The sequence below is a fragment of the Bos indicus genome, chromosome X (genome assembly GCF_029378745.1).
Source record: "Bos indicus isolate NIAB-ARS_2022 breed Sahiwal x Tharparkar chromosome X, NIAB-ARS_B.indTharparkar_mat_pri_1.0, whole genome shotgun sequence".
Taxonomy (NCBI): Eukaryota; Metazoa; Chordata; class Mammalia; order Artiodactyla; family Bovidae; genus Bos; species Bos indicus.
In genome coordinates this window covers 110,543,203-110,562,376 of record NC_091789.1, presented here as the reverse complement: position 1 = coordinate 110,562,376, position 19,174 = coordinate 110,543,203, and the positions used below count along the sequence as shown (strand labels likewise).

The following is a 19,174-nucleotide window of genomic DNA, read 5'->3' as shown; positions in this document are numbered from 1 at the left end:
ATTCTATGGTATGGCATGGTATAGAATCAGGACTATTACATAAGAAAGGAAGAAGGGTGGGCCAACAGAAATGCTAGCCTTTATCCTTTTGAAGATTAAGAGGGCTGATGGAGGGGGTAGAAAATCAACGCAGTACAAGACTGTTAGATTTAGACAGTCATCCAAGTCTACCCTAGCATCTGGGCTGAACACATTCTGCTCTCTAGAGCAGTGGTTCTCAATTTTGGTTGTCCATTAGAATCACTTGAAGAGCTTTAAAAAAAATCCAGATACCATATATACAATAGAATATTATTCAGCTATTTCAAAGGAGTGTGTGCTAAGTCGCTTCAGTCGTATCCGACTCTTTGCAACCACATGGACTGTAGCCCACCAGGCTCCTCTGTCCGTGGGATTCTCCAAGCAAGAATACTGGAGTGGGCTGCCATGACCTTCTACAGGGGATCTTCAAGACTCAGGGATCAAACCCATGTCTCTTATGTCTCCTGCCTTGGCAGGTAAGTTCTTTACCACTAGTGCCACCCGGGAAGCCCATTAAAAAGGAGGGAAGCCTGCTATTTGCAACAACATGGATGAAACTTGAGGGCATTATGCTAAGTGAAATAAGTCAGAGAAAGATAAATACTGCATAATCCCACTTATATGTGGAATCTGAAAAATTCAAACTCGTAGAAACAGAGTTGAATGGTGGTTACCAGGGGTTGAGGTGTGGGAGAAATGGGGAGATATCTGTCCAAGGGCACAACTTTTCCATTTTAAGATAAGTTCTGGGGATCTAATGCACAGCAGAGTGACTAAAGTTAACAATACTGTGTTATGTACTGGAAATTTGCCAGGAGAGTAGATCTTAAATGTTCTCACTGCAAAATTAAAAAACTATGAGGTGACGGATTTGTTATCTAACCTTCATATGGTAATTATTTCACAATGTATACTTAAATCATTATATTGAACACTTTAACTTATACCGTGTTAAGGTGGCGCAGTGATAAAGAACCTACCTGCCAATGCAGGAGATGCAAGACAAACAGGTTTGATCCCTGGGTCGGGAAGATCCCCTGGAGGAAGGCATGCCAACCCACTCCAGGATTCTTGCCTGAAAAATCCCATGTACAGAGGAGCCTGGAGGGCTACAGTCCATGGGGTCACAAAGAGTCAGACACAACTGAGCACACACACACACACACAAAGCTGGAAAAATTTCAGACAGCCAGGTCACATCCAGACCAAGTTAATCAGAATTACTGGTATCAGCATTTTTAAAAACTCCCCTGGTGATTCTGCTGTGTAGCCAGGCTTGACAGCAAGTGCTCTGGGGCAGTACTTCTCCAACTTTAATGTGCATGTGAATCTTGTTTAGGTTTGGAGCAGCTCCAGAATTTAGGGCGCTAAGTATAGTTTAGGGCGATGGTGATGGTGGTGGGAAGGTTGTTCTTTCCAATTCATCTAGTCAGACTTCCCAGAAATAATCTGTGGACAGCTAAGTGTGGTGAGAGGTGAATGGGCTACATACCAGTTCTGATGCAGGATATAAGATGACCCACTGTCCTTGTTTGCCTGGGTCTTAGGGGTTTCTCAGGACATGGGGCTTTCAGTGCTAAAGCAGGAAGTTATGAGTAAATTGGGATGGTTATTTACTCTACCCATCCCTGATCTTCTGGCCAGTGGAGTTCTAGCCTCCGTCATGAACCTTTCTAACCAAATTGGCACCATAGGTAAAGTGGGGGCAAGCAGGACCGAAGAGGATGCTCTTGGGAAAGGAGAAGGGAATCGCTGGGTACATAATCCTCCCTGAGGCCATCAATAGATACAAGGGCAAGGGAAGGAAGACCAGCACTCTGGCTTTGCCTGGCTCACAGGCATCTATCCAGGAGCAAGGAGGCCTGAAGACACAATAGTCTTTGATTTAACACAGAGAAGCTGCTCGATAATTCAGGGAATTCAAACTAGAGTGCACAGGAGAATTACCCAGGGAGCTCATTCAAAATGCAGACTTGGCCCCTCCTTTAGGAAATTTTCATTCAAAAGGTCAAAGGCCTTCAAACCGGTATCCCAAGTGATTCCACGCCACAGTCTGAGAATCACGGATCCAAATGGCCTGCTGGCTGGTAATTTGGTCTGTCAAAGAAAGCTTTCCTGACCAAGGGATGAGCTGATCCAAAAAGATTCAGCAGAACTGATAAAGCTTCACAAAACAGCAGGGTCACACAATTTCAGGAGTGAATTCTAGCAAATCTCTAAGGAACTGATAATTCTAATGTTTTTAGGGTTCCAGGCCATAGACAAAGAAGGAAATATCAATACTATTGATATTGATAAATATCAATTCTATTAAGCCCAGATAACATTGAAATAAACCTAGCAAAAATCACACAAAAAATAAAACTGCAAACCCTTCTCACCCATGAATATCAATATGCTGCTGTTGTTGTTTAATTACTAAGTCATGTCTGACTCTTTTGCAACCCCAAGGACTGTAGCCTACCAGTTTCTTCTGTCCATAGGATTCTCCAGGCAAAAGTACTGGAGTGGGTTGCCATTTCCTTCTCCAGGGGATCATCCCAACCCAGAGATTGAACTCATGTCTCCTGCATTGGCAGGTGGATTGCTTATCACTGAGCCACCAGGAAAGCCAAAATTAAAATCTGAAATAAAATATTGGCAAACAACCAGCATCATATTAAAAGAATAAATTGCTGTCACCAAATAGGGTTTATACTAAGAATGCAAGGGTGGTTCAATGTGCAGAAATTTATCACTATGATACAAAATATTAACAGAGCCAAAGAAAACTTCACATGCCTGTTTTTGTAAATCATGTAATAGCATTCTACTCAATGTTTTTTCTTTTTAAGACCTGGGTGTTACCTGATCTACCAAACCATAAACTTGGACATGTAAGCGAGTGAGCTAAGTCACTTCAGTCATGTTCCGACTCTGTGCAACCCTGTGGACTGTAGACCGCAAGGCTCCTCTGTCCATGGAATTCTCCAGGCAAGAATACTGGAGTGGGGTGCCATTTCCTCCTGCAGGGGATCTTCCTGACCCAGAGATCAAACTGGAGTCTCTTATGTCTCCTGCATTGGCAAGCGGGTTCTTTACCACTAGTGCCACCTGGGAAACCATAGACATGCTTAGCAGTTTTTGGTTATAAAACAAAAGTGGAATATGCAGAACCAGGCTCTAATAAGTTAGCAAATCAAGAGAATGCAAGCAGGTGGCTCAGACTCTCATGGTACTTATTTTTACTGCTACTCCTCTCATTCAGTTACACTTGTGCCCTCATGGCCTCTGTTCCCAATGATCTCTTGCATCTGCTTCCCAAATGGATCTGTATGGTATGTTGGCACCAGCCAGAAGTGAATGACTGCTGAGGAGTGGCCCTGAAAACGGTGATGAAGGCAAATCCACCCAGGAGGCAGAACATTTCATAATTTACCTTGTTGGGACTTAGATGACTGGATCCTCCCTGGCTCATAGGCAGTGACAACTGGGTTATCCAATTGGTCTAGGACTTTGAAGGGACAAGACTGGAAAATTGGTGACAAAGCTGTCTTGAGGGCAGGTATGTGGCTGAACTTCTGGGACTAAGCCCAGAATATGAAAGTTATCATATCCATGTATTAATAAATACCCACCAGATGTATGTACTGCAGAGGAGGCTCTCAGCAGTTAGATGGACTGGACAACCCATCCCTGGATGTCAGCCAGCCTCTTCCTCCAGCTACCCTGCTGCTTACTCAATGATCTATGAAGTCAGTGTCATAGCATCCACAATCCAGGCAGCAGAGGCCAGTGCCAAGTCTTTGATATGATGCCATTCCCTGAGAGGTCCAGGCTTGTGGAGCAGACATGAATGGGACTTGAAGTCTGGTGTCAGCCTGAGCCAGCTGAGCCCAGCCCAAATTGGCTGAACTACCAACCAACCCACAGACCTGTGAGCAAGAAATAAATGTTTGCTCTATTAAGCCTCTGAAGTTATGGTGCTGTTTGTTATGCAGCAGAAACCTAATATTCTCCTTTTATTCATCTTCATTGAATTATCCTAATTGGATTGTGCCATCTGTTTCCTTTTATAATCCTGACTGAATCATTCTTGCAAGATGACTCAAGGCTGCACAGATCTCCAATTCAGACCTGTCTTCTCAGTTCCAAACCCATATATAGTTCATGGTCTGCTCCCTATCTCCTGTTATATACAAAGTCACCTGCAACTCAACACTCATTCCTCTATCACAAACCTAGTCCTCCATCTCACTCAGCAGCACCGCCCACTGAACAGAAACCTAAGAATTTTCCTGGACACCCACCTCGCTGTCACCCCTGTATGCAAACCATCACCAAGCCATGTTAATTTAACCTCTTAAATATCTCTAAAATATGTTTGCTTCTCTTTACCACAACCACCAGCACCACCCTAGCCTAAACCACCAACGCATGCTCAGTCACTCAGTTGTATCCAACTCTTTGCAACCCCATGGACGATAGCCTGCAATGCTCTCCTCTGTCCATGGAACTTTCCAGGCAAGAATACTAGAGTGGGTTGCCATTTCCTCCTCCAGGGGATCTTCCCAAACCCAGGGATTGAACCCATGTCTCTTGTGTCTCCTCATTGGCAGATGATTCTTTACCACTGAGCTACCTGGGAAGTCCTAAACCATTAACACCTCTCACTTAAAATAAGCTTCCGAATCTTGACTATTAAGTGACCATTAATAAATAAGTGGATAAAGAAGAGATGTGGTTTATACAGCGGAATACTATTCAGTCACAAAAATGAATGAAATCTTGCCATTTGCAACAACATGGATGGACCTAGAGGGTAGTACGCTAAGTGAAATAAGTCAGAGAAAGATAAATACTGTATGATTTCACTTACATGTGGAATCTAAAAAAACAATCAAAAGAAAAAACAAAACAAAATAGAAACAGAGTAACAGATAAAGAGAATAACCAGGTGGTTGCCAGAGAGGAGGGCAATGGGGGAAGGAGAGAAATAGGTGAGGGAGATTAAGAGGTATAATCTTCCAGTTACAAAATAAACAAGTCTCCAAGATAAAATGTACAGTGTGGGGAATATAGTCAATAATTATGTAACTTCTTTGGATGTGACAGATGGTAACTAGACTTATCCTGGCGATCATTTCGAAATGTATAGAAATATTGCATTGTGATATTGTTCACCAGGAACTACCATAGTGTTGTAGGCCAGCTATACTTCAAACACAAACAAAACAAACAAACTCATAAAGAGACCAGATCTGTGGTTACCAGAGGTGGGGAATGGAGGGAGGAGGATTAGATGAAGGGAGTCAAAAGGTAATAAACTTTCAGTTATAAAATATATAAGTACAAAGAATATAATGTATCAGTACAACATGATTAACATAATTAACACTGTTGTATATTATATGAAAATTAAGAGAGTAAATTGTAAGAGGGCTCATCACAAGGAAGAAAATTTCTATTTCTTTCATTGTGCATCTATATGAGATGATGGATGTCCACTAAACTTACTATGGTAATCATTTCATGATGTACCAAGTCAAATTATTACGCCATACACCTTAAACTTATATAGTGCTATATGTCAATTATATCTCAACAAAACTGGGGAAAAAAGGGGAGACATAGCATTATAAGGATGTCAGTTCTCTCTAATGTTATATATTTATTTAATAGGATCTCAATAAAAATGTTTTACTTTAATACAGAAGAATCTGATTGTAAAGATCTAGTATATGTGTTAATCACTCAGTCGTGTCCAACTCTTTGTGAGCCCATGGACTGATACCCTCCAGGCTTCTTGTCCATGGGATTTCCCAGGGAAGAATAGTGGAAATGGGTTGCCATTTCCTTCTCCAGGGGATCTTCCCGACCCAGGGATCGAACCCAAGTCTCCTGCATCAACAGGCAGATTCTTTACTACAGAGCCACCTGGGAAGCCCCTGGTTCTCCATACAGCAATCAAAAAGTTCTTTGAAAATTCCATTTCAATCACATACCATGCCCCAGCTGAAGACTTGCAGTGGTTTCCCATTACTTTTAGGATAGACAGCAGAGTATTAACACAGGTCTCAAGGCTCCATGTGGTATGGCTTTGGCTTGACCGCTTCATCCCATAACTCTAGTCTCTATTTGCTATAAGAGTTCACATGGCCTCCTTTATTTGCTACATACCTTCTTACCCTTTCTGTTCCTTTCTCCTGTAAAGCTCCTTCTCCCCTCTGCCTTATTAACACCTGCTCTTGCTTCACACCTCAGCCCAAGCATCACCTCAAGGAAGCCCTGTCTGACTTCCCCAAGTCTGGCTCCTAGCATGGCATATTTTACCTTTGTGCGATAGCTTGATTAATATTGATCACCTCTTCCCCTACCCCTGCCTGACCCACCATAACGTGATCTTCAAGAAGGCAGAGGCCATGTCTGGTTTTGGTCATCACTGTATTCCCAGAACAGAGTCTGACATACCCTAGGGACTTGGCATCGATTAATTAATTATTAACCACTTGATGGGCCAGGTGTTGAGCTGAAACATCTCTATGGTTCATGTCAACTCTAAACTCTGGGCTTCCATTTCAGGTCCTGCCTGTGGGATAGAGGGGCAACAGGGCAAGCAGCCAACTAGGGTGAATTAGCAGTCTCCATGTAGTCAAAGGCACTGGTTAGAACTCGAAGAAGCCCTTTTCCTACTTCAAAGATCCTGCTAAGAACAACGTGGCAGGCGCCAGCATGGGACTGGCCAGACAGTTCTCAAGAAATGCTTGACACAGGCCAGAAAACCAAGTGTCAGAAATCCTGGAACAGAGCCTTTTGCCAGGAGGTTCCCTGCCTTGTTGAGCTGAGAGAGAGAGAGAGCTCTAAATGCCGCTGATTAATCACCAAGGCTGATGCTCAGCCATTCCAGCACTCTGCTGCTGCTTCTTGTCAAGTCTTTACCCCTCCCCCTCCCCTTCTAGAAAGACCTCAAGTAACTGCTGTCTTGAAACTTCCTCAGATGGTTGGCTTGGCTAACGCCCAAATATCTCTCATCTCATACTGAGGTGTCCGCGAAGGAGGGAGGGGTAAGTTACTCTCCTAGATTTCGCATTGTATGATTCTGTTATTCTAAATCCCAAGGATTCCTTTTCCCTTTTAAAGAGTGAACTAGTGACACTTTGACAGCATGACCTGGACTCTATTCAGGAAAAAAGAGCTAGGAAATTGCATGTCCATGAATCATCCTGCCACCGGGGGTGGAGGCAGTCCTTCAGTCCTTATCCCACGGCAAGAACTCTTTCAAAAGGTCAGATAACGCTCTGAATCCATACTCACCAGGCAGCCCACCATTTCCAACAAAGCTGCTTCTGAGGCCCAGGAAGGAAGGCTTGGATGAGGGAGTCCAGACAATTTGACCCTTAGGAAGGGGTGTTGCTCTGGTTGTAAATAAAAAATCCAACATCCTGTGTGAAAAGGAGGCAGGAAAGAGGAGTGAGTACATGGCTGGGTTCTGAGTTTGGCTAGTAGAAAAGATATGTTTATTCATAAGATGAAATACTATACAGCAGTGAAAAGGATGGCCCAGAGCCACACTATCAACATGGGCTCATTTTAATTTTTTAAATTATTTTATTATGATTTTTGGTCACCCCATGCAACATGTGGGGTTTTAGTTCCTTGATAAAGGATTGAACCCATGCCCCTTGCATTGGAAGTGCACAGTCTTAACCACAGGATCACCAGGGAAGTCCCAACATAGACTCATTTTTAAAACCTAATTTTGGAGGGAAAAAGCAAGTTGCTGAAGCATACATAGAGGATACATGCACATACACACATGTGCTGCCATTTATAAAATGTTAACATGCAAAAATATTAAAATCATTTAGTGTAAATATATATATCCCTAATGATTTATAATAGGATATAATATATAGGATTTATAATATATATATATGTGATATATATGTAATAAAAATATAAAAATACACATGGAAACGATAACTTCAAATTTGTGGTTGTCTTGGGGGTAGAGAGGCTAAGAGTGAGAAGGGGCATACAGAGGGCTCCAACTATATCTGACATATTTTATACTAAGTTAGGTGTTTGTTATATTGTTCTGTATATCTTTTGTATATCTGAACTATTCCATGATGATTTTTTAACCTTAGCTGTGGTAAAATGCACAGGTATAAAATTTACCATTTTTTTTTAATGTACTACCTTAACCATTTTAAAGTATATAGTTCAACCAACTCCCCCAACTATTTTCATCTTGCAAAACTGAAACTCTATACCCATTAAATAACAGCTCCCCATTCTCCCCTCCCCCAACCCACAGCAAGCACCAAGCCATTTTTGGCATTTATGAATTGGGCTATTCTAGGTCCCTCATGCAGTTGAAATTATATAGGATTTGTCTTTTTGTGGCTGGCTTATTTCATTTAGCATAATGTCCTCAAGGTTCATCCATGTAGCATGTGTCAGATTTCCTTCCTTTTTAAAAGCTGAATAATATCCCAGTGTATGGCTATATCCCATTTTGTTTATCCACTCACCTATCTACTGACACTTGGGTCCTATGTTTTGGCTTTTGTGAGTAATAAGTGTACAAATGAACAAAATGAACAAGTATACAGCTATCTCCTCAAGACCCTGCTTTCCCTTTTTTGGGGTATATACCCAGAAGTGGAATTGTTGGCCATGAGGATTTTTTTAAAAGCAGAAAGAAAGCTTAGGTTTCAGGGGGGCTTGAGGATAGAGTTCAACCCAGGGACTGAACCCAGGTTTCCCGCATTGCAGGCGGATTCTTTACCATCTGAGCCACCAGAGTAGCCCAAAGTTAAACCATGGACTTGCATATCAATTGGGACGGTCTCTCAATTATGACCACCCAAGTTACCAGCCTCCCAACGCAAAATCACTGCTAGATCCAGGGACTTTCCTCCTGATTTCAGCTGAAGCTATAAATACTCCCACTTCCGCCACTGCATCACTGCTGGGCCCACCCCCGCACCTTTCCCTTCTTCTTTCTGTCACTGCTGGGAAGCCCCTGCCTCTGCTTCTGGACATCGTCCAACTCTTTTCCTGTCCTGCGCACTGCGGTCCCCCAAGCTGCAGGAAGCCCGTTTCTGACTGCAAAGGGAGGAAAGAAGGCAGCTGCATTTCTGCTCTCCCAAGTTGCAAATTAGAGTGGATTTTCACCAGGAAATAACACTCTCCAATAAATGGTTTCCCGATTATCATTAATACTAGAGTCCCTCTTCCTTATGGGTGCCATGGGCTCCAGTGGCCTGCTTTGGGAACTGAAGTCATTTGTAACGAGCTGAGGAAAATCTGTTCTGAATTCTAAACAGATTTGCCAACAAATTTTTGGAACGACACCAATTTTTAAGTTGTCAGTTCTCTATGAAGCCCTAGGGGGCCAAGTGAAGTTTTCCTTTGCTAAAGGGAATGACTCCAAGGAAGCGAGCTTGCTGATGGGTGAAGTAAGACAGGGGAACTTCAGGGGAACTCCAAAATAATTTCCTGGAAACAAAATGACATCATGGCTCACCTGCCCAGCTCCTTGAATTCTTTAGAGTATCCACTTCTCTACCAAAAAAAAAAAAAAGCCTTTTTCTCTGCACAGCGTCACATGTTAAGCATGAATGGCACAACGATACACTCCAGTGATCTGATCATTTGCCACACAACGTGATTCCTAATTGCTTGAATAATACCACACAATGGAATCATTTCCTCCCCAGTAAAAATGGTTTCTCTTTGCCTGAGTGATAATATCCTGTTGAAATATAATGCTGTTCCAGACAGTAACTACATAATGTCTGGAGTCTTTTTTTCTCCCCCAATATAACCTTTAAATGCTAAGCATTAGAAAGGAGGCAGTAGCAAGTGATAAAATATGTTCCCAAATGAAGAGAATTCTTTGCATTTACATTGGAATCTTCTAATTACCCAACGTCCTTGGATAAAATGGTGAGTCAATAAATTTACAATGCACAGACAGTCTTTGCTCTGTTTCTTTGGAGATCAGTTGTGTGACAAGAATGGAAATGGATTTTTCCATAAAGCTGGGATGCACTATCACATCTGTATTTGAACAGGCACACACGCCAGGCTGTTAATTTTAATGCCCCGATTTAATCCTCGTTATGTGCATCGCCGGACCCATAAAAGCCACATTTTCTTTAGAAAGTTAAACTGCCAGACATTTCTTGTCCAGTGGCCTATTGTGCCCACAGGTGCGGAGAGCTTCAGGAATACAGAGGAAAGAGATGAGGTCTCTGTTCTCAATGAGTTTAGATGATAGGCAATTCTCAGTATTATAGTTCAGAGTGGAAAGAGTCAAACATGGGAGAGATGAGAAAAGGAAGCCCCAGAGAGGGGTAACTGCTTTCCCAAGGTTACAGAGTGGACTTGTTTAGGTGAAAACCCAGTGCCCAGAATAGGACCCCCATGCTCCCTCTTCCCAACAGCCAAGTGAAGACAGGCCCAGCGCTGTGCTAGATTCGAATGTTTCTGTAGGCGAAAGTGTTCCCAGCTATGTGGCTTTCTCCATGGGATTCCTGGGAGATGCCTTTGCGGGTCCCTCTGACTGCGGCTCTTCGGATGGGCACCATATACTTCCTCCAACTGCTGCTCCCTTTTTGGCCTCCGACTCTGGGAGGGAGGTGAGAGGCTGGTGTTGCAGTGGGGGGTTACTCCACCCAGACTCAATATTGATGCCACCATCTCTCCAAGAAGTCTTCTTGGGCAAGACTTCAAACTGTTCCAGATTTGACAAATACCACCCCCTGTGACCCTGACCTAGGCATATTTGCATGTCCATGGCTGTTCACGATAGCCCCAAATCGGAAATGACTCAAATGCCTACCGACTGTAGAATGGACACTAAAATTGTGGAATATTTACACAGTGTGATGTGTAAATCACACTTTACAGCAGTGAGAATAAACTATCTCCAACTACATACAGCAATATGATGAATCTCATAAACATAATGTTGAGCAAATAAAGCCAGGCGCTAAAGGGCACATACTGTATGATTCCATTTATGTAAAGAACAAAGAGAGTCAAAACTAATCTACGCTCGCAGAGATCAGGAAGGTGGTTTTCTTTGGGGGGGGGCGGGGTAGTGACTAAAATGGGGTAAAAGGGCACTCATAGGAGGCTAGTAATTTAATGTTCTGGTTTCTTTTTTTAAAAAAATATAATTTTTATTGGAATATAATTGCTTCACAATGTTGTGTTGGTTTCTGCTGTACAATGAAGTGAATCAGCCATATGTATACATATATCCCCTCCTTCTCAGACCTCTCTGCCACAGCCCCACTCTATCTCAGCCCTCTAGGTCATCACAGAGCACCGAGCAGAGCTCCCTGTGCTTTACAGCAGGTTCCCACTAGCTATCTGCTTTACACATGGTAGTATATATGTCAATCCGGTTTCATGGGGATGTTCAGTCTGTGAAAATTCATCAAGTTATAAACCTATTTGTGCACATTGGAACATGGATCTTGTATTTCCATAACGGTTAAAAAAGAAGGCTCCAAGCCTGACCCTTTATCCACCATGGCTCCCCGACATGGGTGTGCCGGCTGACTCCAACGCAGCCCGTTTGTCCCTCAGCTGCAGGCTGTCTTTAACTCAGGCTTCAGTCCAGCCACAGGGAACACACTGCAACCTCTTTAAGGGGTCCCCTTAATGCCCCCCTCATGAAGCTGAAAATTAGAGGGTAGCTCTCCCCTGCCCCCATCCCCCAGGGCAGGGAGAGGAGAGGGATACTCTAGCATGGCAACAGTCTTCCCCAAAGAATCCTGTTCACAAATCCTCCTTCCCTCTCCCCTCTCTTGAAGTCTTTATAATCAAAATTATTGAGGGCATTTGACATTCTTAAAGCATGTCTTTTGTAAAGTCTGCCTCTGTGAGCCTGTCCACATTCATTTTGGATTATGATGTCTTCCATATCGGAGCATAACAGCACCAGGAAGGTCCCATTTTGATATCATGTTCTGTAGGTAAAAAAAAAAATCCGTCCATAATAATGACTTATGGCAGTCACGCAGTGCCTGAAGTTTATAAAGAGAATTCAGATCTATTACCTTGCTTAATTTTCACAGCAACCCTATGAGGCAGATGTCTTCATCACTTTCATGTTACAAGTGACAGTGTATATCTTTTTAAAGCCTTATGCTGGGCATTTCACATAGCTCTTTTGATTTTCACACGAACCATCAGAAGTAGATACTATCCTCCAATGTCCAGAGAGGTAAAACAACCTAACTCCAAAGCAAATAAGAAATTTGGTGCGGTCACCTGAGGTCACACAGGTACTACATGAGGACATTGAGATCCCAGGTTAGGTGTTCTGACTTGAGACTTGTTCTGTTTACCCCCATTGAGGGAAGGCCAAGGTGGGAATGTGCTAGAAGTCGCTTTGGAAGACACAGGCTTGGGTTTGAATGGCAAGCCTACTATGTGATTTGAGTTATTTTACCTTTCTGGACTTCAGATGATACAGTCTACTGCTGATGGTTCCTGTGTAAAATACCTAGCTCAAGTCTCTGAAAAGATATTGGTTCCCTTCTCCCTTTGTACAAAGTTCTCCAGTCTAAGGAAGAATAGATGCAGAGGGACAATTAACCAAAGAGAGGGATTACTGGATCATACGGTAATTCTATTTTTAGTTTTTTTAGGAATCCCCATAGTGTTTTCCACAGTGGCTGCACCAATTTACACTTCCACCAACAGTGTATAGGGGTGTTCCCTTTTCTCCACATCCTTAATAGTACTTCTTGTGGTCTTTTTGGTGATAGCCATTCTGACAGGTGTGAAGGATATGTCATTGTGGTTTTGATTTGCATTTTTTGGCTGATTAACAATGTTGAGCATCTTTTCATGTGCCTGTTGGTCATTTGTATATCTTCTTTTGAAAAATGTCTATGCAGGTTGTCTGCCTATTTTTTAATCAGATTGTTTGATTTTTTTGATGTTGAGTTGTATGAACTATTTATATTTTCATATAAATTTACGTTTATATTTTATATACAATTTATATTATATATATTTTTTCTGGATGTTAATCTCTTATGGGTCATATTCTTTGCAAATATTTTCTCACAGTTGGTAAGTTGTCTTTTTGTTTTGTAGATGGTTTCCTTTGCTGTGCTAAAGCTTTTAAGTTTAACAAGGCCCCATTTGTTTATTTTTGCTTTTGTTTCCTTTGCCTTGGGAGACAGATCCCCAAAAATGATGCTATGATTTATGTCAAAGAGTGTTCTACCTGTGTTTTCTTATTCTGCTTCTGAGTGTCTATGCAAAGAAAAAGAAAAAACTAATTTGAAAATATACATGTATCCCAGTGTTTCTGTGCTCAGTCACTCTATAGTGCCTGACTCTTTTGTGACCCCATGGATTATAGCCTGCCAGGCTCCTCCATCCATGGAATTTTCCAGGCAAGAATATTGGGGTGGGTTGCTATTTCCTACTCCAGGGCATCTTCCTGACCCAGGGATCAAACCCATGTCTCCTGTACTGGCAGGCAGATTCTTTACCACTGCCACCTGGGAAGCTCCCATCCAAATGTTTATATTAACAGCAGTATTATTTACAATTGCCAAGATATGGAAAGAACCTAAGTGTTGATTGACAGATGACTGGATAAAGAAGATATGGTGTATATATACAACAGAATATTATTCAGCCATCAAAAAGAATGAAATAATGCCATTTGCAGCAACATGGTTGGACTAGAGATTATCATACTAAGCAGAGTAAGTCAGAAAGACAAATAGTACATGATATATGTGGGATCTAAAAAAATAAAACAAACTAGTGCATATAAGAATAAAAGATTCTCAGATATAGAAAACAAAGTAGTACCAGTGGGGAGAGGGAGGGAAAACCAGTCAACAGATTCTCCCCACATTTAGCTCTTTTTAAGCATTTCTAGCATTGTTTTGTATTTGTGGAAGTTCTGAATAACCAAATATAGCAGACACTGTTGGGTATCTATCCAAATCCATTTCTGCTTCTGGAATCACCTTCTATGGCCATGCACTCGGGGAAAGTACCACCCCCCTACTCCAGACAATTTCATTCCTTTTGTCTGTAGTGGGTTTAGGCATAGGTATATGATCAAAATTCAGCCAATGAAATCTGAGAGGAAGTCTGCTGGGGAGAATTCTGGGAAAGTTTTTTTTTTTTTTACTCTTAGAAAGGAAGACAAGACAGGAAACATTTCCTCTTTTTTTTTTTTGTTATTCCACTCAATGCTATTTTGTGAGGATGTGATGCCTGGAGCTCCTGCAGCCATATTGTGATCATGAGACACAGATGCAAAGTGAAAGTCCAACATGATAAACATAGGGAAACAGCAAGAAAAAAACCCTGAATCCTTGATAATGTTCTACCACTGAGTTAAACAATTCTGGAACCACCTGCCTGACATATTCTATGAGTTAATAAATTCCATTATTTTAAAGCCGATTTTAGCCAAGTATTTTCTCCTTGCAACCAAAAGCATTCTAACCAAAACAACAAACAGTTTAGTACTATATTGTTCTTTTTAATGTGATTAATACTCATTTATTAGATGATGTGGCCAAAAGATACCAACTAGAGGAGCAAGAACACAAGGTCTTAGGGCAGGAAAAGACAAATGAGGTGCTAGAAATAGAATGAATAGGTGGCAAAAAAGGATGGAAACATGGAGGGAAATTCTCTTCACCAGACTGGAGAAGGAGCTAAAAGAAAGCTATAAGGATGCTGTGCTGTGCTGTGCTTAGCCGCTCAGTCATGTCCGACTCTTTGTGACCCCATGGACTATAGCCCGCCAGGCTCCTCTGTCCATGGGATTCTCCAGGCAAGAATGCTGGAGTGGGTTGCCATTTCCTCCTCCAGGGGATCTTCACAACCCAGGGATTAAACCCAGGCCTCCCGCACTGCAGGTGGATTCTTTACCATCTGAGCCACCTGGGAGGCCCAAGAATACTGGAGTGGGTAGCCTGTCCCTTCTCCAGGGGATCTTTCTGACCCAGGAATTGATTTGGGGTCTCTTGCATTGCAGCTGGATTCTTTACCAGCTGAGCTACCAGGGAAGCCCCATGGATGCTACAGCAAAGTAAATTATGTGTAATATGTTTCTCTTCACATGCCAAGTTGAATATATATTCTGTGTATTAGACTTCTGCCACAGCAGAAGTGATACTCTTTCAATGTACAATCTCATACCGGAAAAAACAAAACCCTGAGCATTAAAGCACAATCAACACTGTTTGTTATATTTAGTATTACTGAAATTACCTGCTTGGTTCTCCTTTCCTTTTTTTCCTTCTTAATGAACCGGATAGGTAGGGATGAATAGTTTTTAAAGAGGTTTAGCTTTATCGGATGATCACCATGCCACACGCTGCTAGGAGCTCTGTAAATACTGTTTATTTTAATCCTTACGGCAACTGTGGCAAATACCATTAGTTGCCTAGGTAACATCCATTTTGCCCTTCTTCCTATACTTCTCATGATGCTTGGGTGAGAAGGCAAGGGGGTAGGAAAAGGGATACTCATAGCATAGCAACAGCCCTCTCCAAAGAATTTTCTTCACAAATCCCCCTTCTTTGTATGGCTCTGGTTTGTTCAGGATGATACTGTGCCCAGGTAAAACATATCACCTTTCTAGACTTCTTTGTTCAGGGAGGCCTGTGACAGAGTATTACACAATGAGAAGTAAGCAAGGTTGCTACTTGGGCCATTCCGGGAACCTTTTTTTAAAAAAAAATTTTTTTCCAAGAAGCATCAAAACATGTACGCAAAGTTTGTATGTGCCACCTAGCAATGTCCATAGCGAGAGGATGCACTACACAGACCTGTGTTTATCAGAAATAATTGGACTGTTTGGAACTCCATTACCCAAATTTCATGGGCGTATGTGTCGGCAGACTTACATATGCAAATTTTACAAGTATTTTTAAATCTGACAGTAATTTTAAAATCTGACAATAAATAGGTCAGATCAAATCCTGGCGCAGCCACTATGGAGAACAGTATGGAAGTGGCTTAAAAAACTAAAAACAGAGTTGCTATATGATCCAGCAATCCCACTCCTGGTCATATACCTGGAAAACTCTAATTTGAAAACATACATGCACCCTAATGTTCACAGCAGTACTATTCACAATAGCCAAAACATGGAAGCAACTTAAGTGTCCATTGACAGAAGACTGAATAAAGAAGATGTGGTATACATATACACACAATGAAATTCTACTCAGCCATTAAGAAGAATGAAATAATGCCATTTGCAGCAACATGAATGGACCTAGAGATTATCATACTAAGCAAAGTTAAGTCAGACAGAGACACACACATTCATATGATATCACTTATATGTGGAATCTAAAAAAATAGTATAAATAAACTTATTTATGAATAAGAAATAGACTTACAGACATACAAAACAAACTACGGTTACCAGATGGGGTAGAGGGGGGAGGGGGAAAAATTAGGAGTTTGGGATTAACATATACACACTGCTATATATAAAATAGAGAAGGACCTACTGTATAGCATATGAAACTATATTCAATATCATGTATTAAACTATAATAGAAAAGAAAAAAAAAGAATACATATAAATAACTGAATTACTTTGCTATGTACTACAAACTAACACAACATTGCAAATTAGCTAAAATTTAATGAAAAATAAATTAAGTTTTTAAAAGAAAAAAATTCTATGCACAGGTAACTTAATACTAGTCAAAATAACATTGTTGCCCTTCAGAGCCAAGACACAGGGCCAAGTACGGTTTGTGAGACAATTACTCACATATATTTCATTTTATAATGTGGACACTTTACAGTAAACAACCTGAGAGCAAGGACATTTTGGAAATAGTGCCAAAGGGCTGGTATGCCATTTTAGTCATTCACAAATGTAAAACTCCTTTAATTAAGCACAACATGGTTTTCATGTCCTTTCCCCAGATGTCGGTTCTTGCTTTTCACTTGATCATAAGTGAAGTGAAGTCACTCAGCCGTGTCCAACTCTTTGTGACCCCCATGGACAGTAGCCTGCCAGGCTCCTCTGTCCATGGGATTTTCCAGGCAAGAATACTGGAGTGGGCTGCCATTTGACTTTCACTTGATCATAAGCTTATTTTAATAGTAATTTAAACATATGAGGGCCTGGTTTCGCTTTTTGTAAAAAAGTTATTTCCTTGTTTTTTCAAATTGAGATATATCTGACATATAACATTATATTATCTTCAGGTGTACAAGGAAAGCTTTTTAAAGGAAAGCCAACTCAGCTAGCTTTTCTCTTTGGCTTTTTGTCTTTTGTCCTTCACCATTCTTCCTAAAATATGGATGTGATCATCAGAGATGAAACAACCACCTAAAAAGCATGAAGACAAAAAGCCAAGCATGCTCGCACCCAAAATAAGGAGGAGTCTGGGTGCCCATGGCAGTATGGAGATACTGTACTAATTCTGGACTGCCTTCTCCTAAACTTCTTCATTATGGGAGAAAAATATACTCCTGTTTGGTTAAACCTCTGTGGTCAAGTTTCTATCCCATGTAGCTAAATACATGGTAACTGATATAGTTGTATGCTGAAGTTAACCTTTTGGAAAATTGTGAAATTTATCACGCATAGAATGATTGAAATGTGCATATATAGGATTTAGAAATAAAGTAAAAGAAATTTCCCTCAGCTTCCTCCTGGAACCTGCTCTACTCTCCTCCCTGAGAAGAGACAACTACTCAGATTTCTTGTGGTGGTATTTTTCCAAGGTTGTTGAGTAACAACAATGTTTTCTTTTTTATTTGGTCTTTATTTACCACTGAGCCACCAGAGAAGATAATGTGACCAAATAAAAAGAAAACATTCAAGAAAACATTTCTTTAAAGTAACTCCCTTTAAAACATTAGTCTCTTGTTCTATTTTTTTTTAGAGTAAAGAGTTCTGTCCCCCAAAGTCCATTATGACAATAAATAAGACCTTTTTTTCAGATATAGACAAAAAGGAAAATAGCAGTTTGATATTGTTATAGATTATATTCCATATAAAATTATTACACAATATTAGCTATTTTTCCTGTGCTGTACATTACTACCTTGTAACATCTACTTTATACCTACTGGTTTGTACCTCTCAATCCCACTCTCCCATTTAGCTATGAGCTCAGCTGGTAAAGAATCCGCCTGTAATGCAGGAGACCCAGGGTTCGATCCCTGGGTCAGGAAGATCCCCTGGAGGAGGGCATGGCAACCCACTCCAGTATTCTTGCCTGGAGAATTCTATGAACAGAGGAGCCTGGTAGGCTACAGTGCATGGAGTCAGTGATAACTAGTCATAAAGTTATAAGCTAGGTAGCTAAAAGGGTAAAAAGAAAACACTAAGGTGTTATGGGAGCAGTAACTTCAGGAAGAAGCTACCATTCCCAGGGCTGGAGGGAAAAAAGGAAAAAGGATGACACTATTAGAGTCTAGAAGCTTGGAGGAGGGGCTCATAGGACTGTGACCCAGACCCCTAAGAAGGGGCTGGTGTTCAGCTGGTGCTGCTGTCTCTGGTGTGGGGCCATGATGAGGCTGTGGTGTGGGGCCACGATGAGGCTCTGGTGTGGGGCCACGATGAGGCTGGTTCTGTGGGTGCTGGAAAAATTGCAAACTGACTTCCTGTTGCTGGAGGAACTGCTGCTGAAGTGAAGAAGCAGTGCTGGGTGCTGCTCACAGCCGTAGGAAGACAACTGTAAGTAGCTTGTTCCTTCTTGATCCCCCAGCCTTCTAATTTCCCTCTGTTGCCCTCTACGGGAAGAGCCTAAGAAGGAATAGCTGGCAAAATGACCATGGTTTGCAAAGTTTCAACCCCAGCATTGCAAAGCTGAGCATAGAAGGGTTGGGCTTAGAGCTAGGAGACAATAACATAGTAACCAGCAGTGCTGGTATTAGAAGCAAATTTAATCCCAGATCTTCAACCTCAGCAAAGGAACTGCAGCTCTCTCCATTCCAGCTGAATACTGAAGTATATTCTCTGGAGGGTAGAAGGTCTCTGGAATGGGGGATGTTAAGCACTGTTGAGAGTAGGATCTACTGAACATCAGGAGCTCTTCTCACTCTTCTCCCAAAGGACTTCCACCAAAAGTCAGATAGATACATATTCTCCAGTCAGGAGCTTGGAAGCTTCTTCTCTGAA

General features: G+C 41.5%; 1 pseudogene; it reads right to left on the bottom strand.

Annotated features, from left to right (window-relative positions):
• LOC139181559 (small ribosomal subunit protein eS1-like) overlaps positions 1–19,174 on the bottom strand; it is a 251,412-nt pseudogene that overhangs the window by 115,340 nt on the left and 116,898 nt on the right.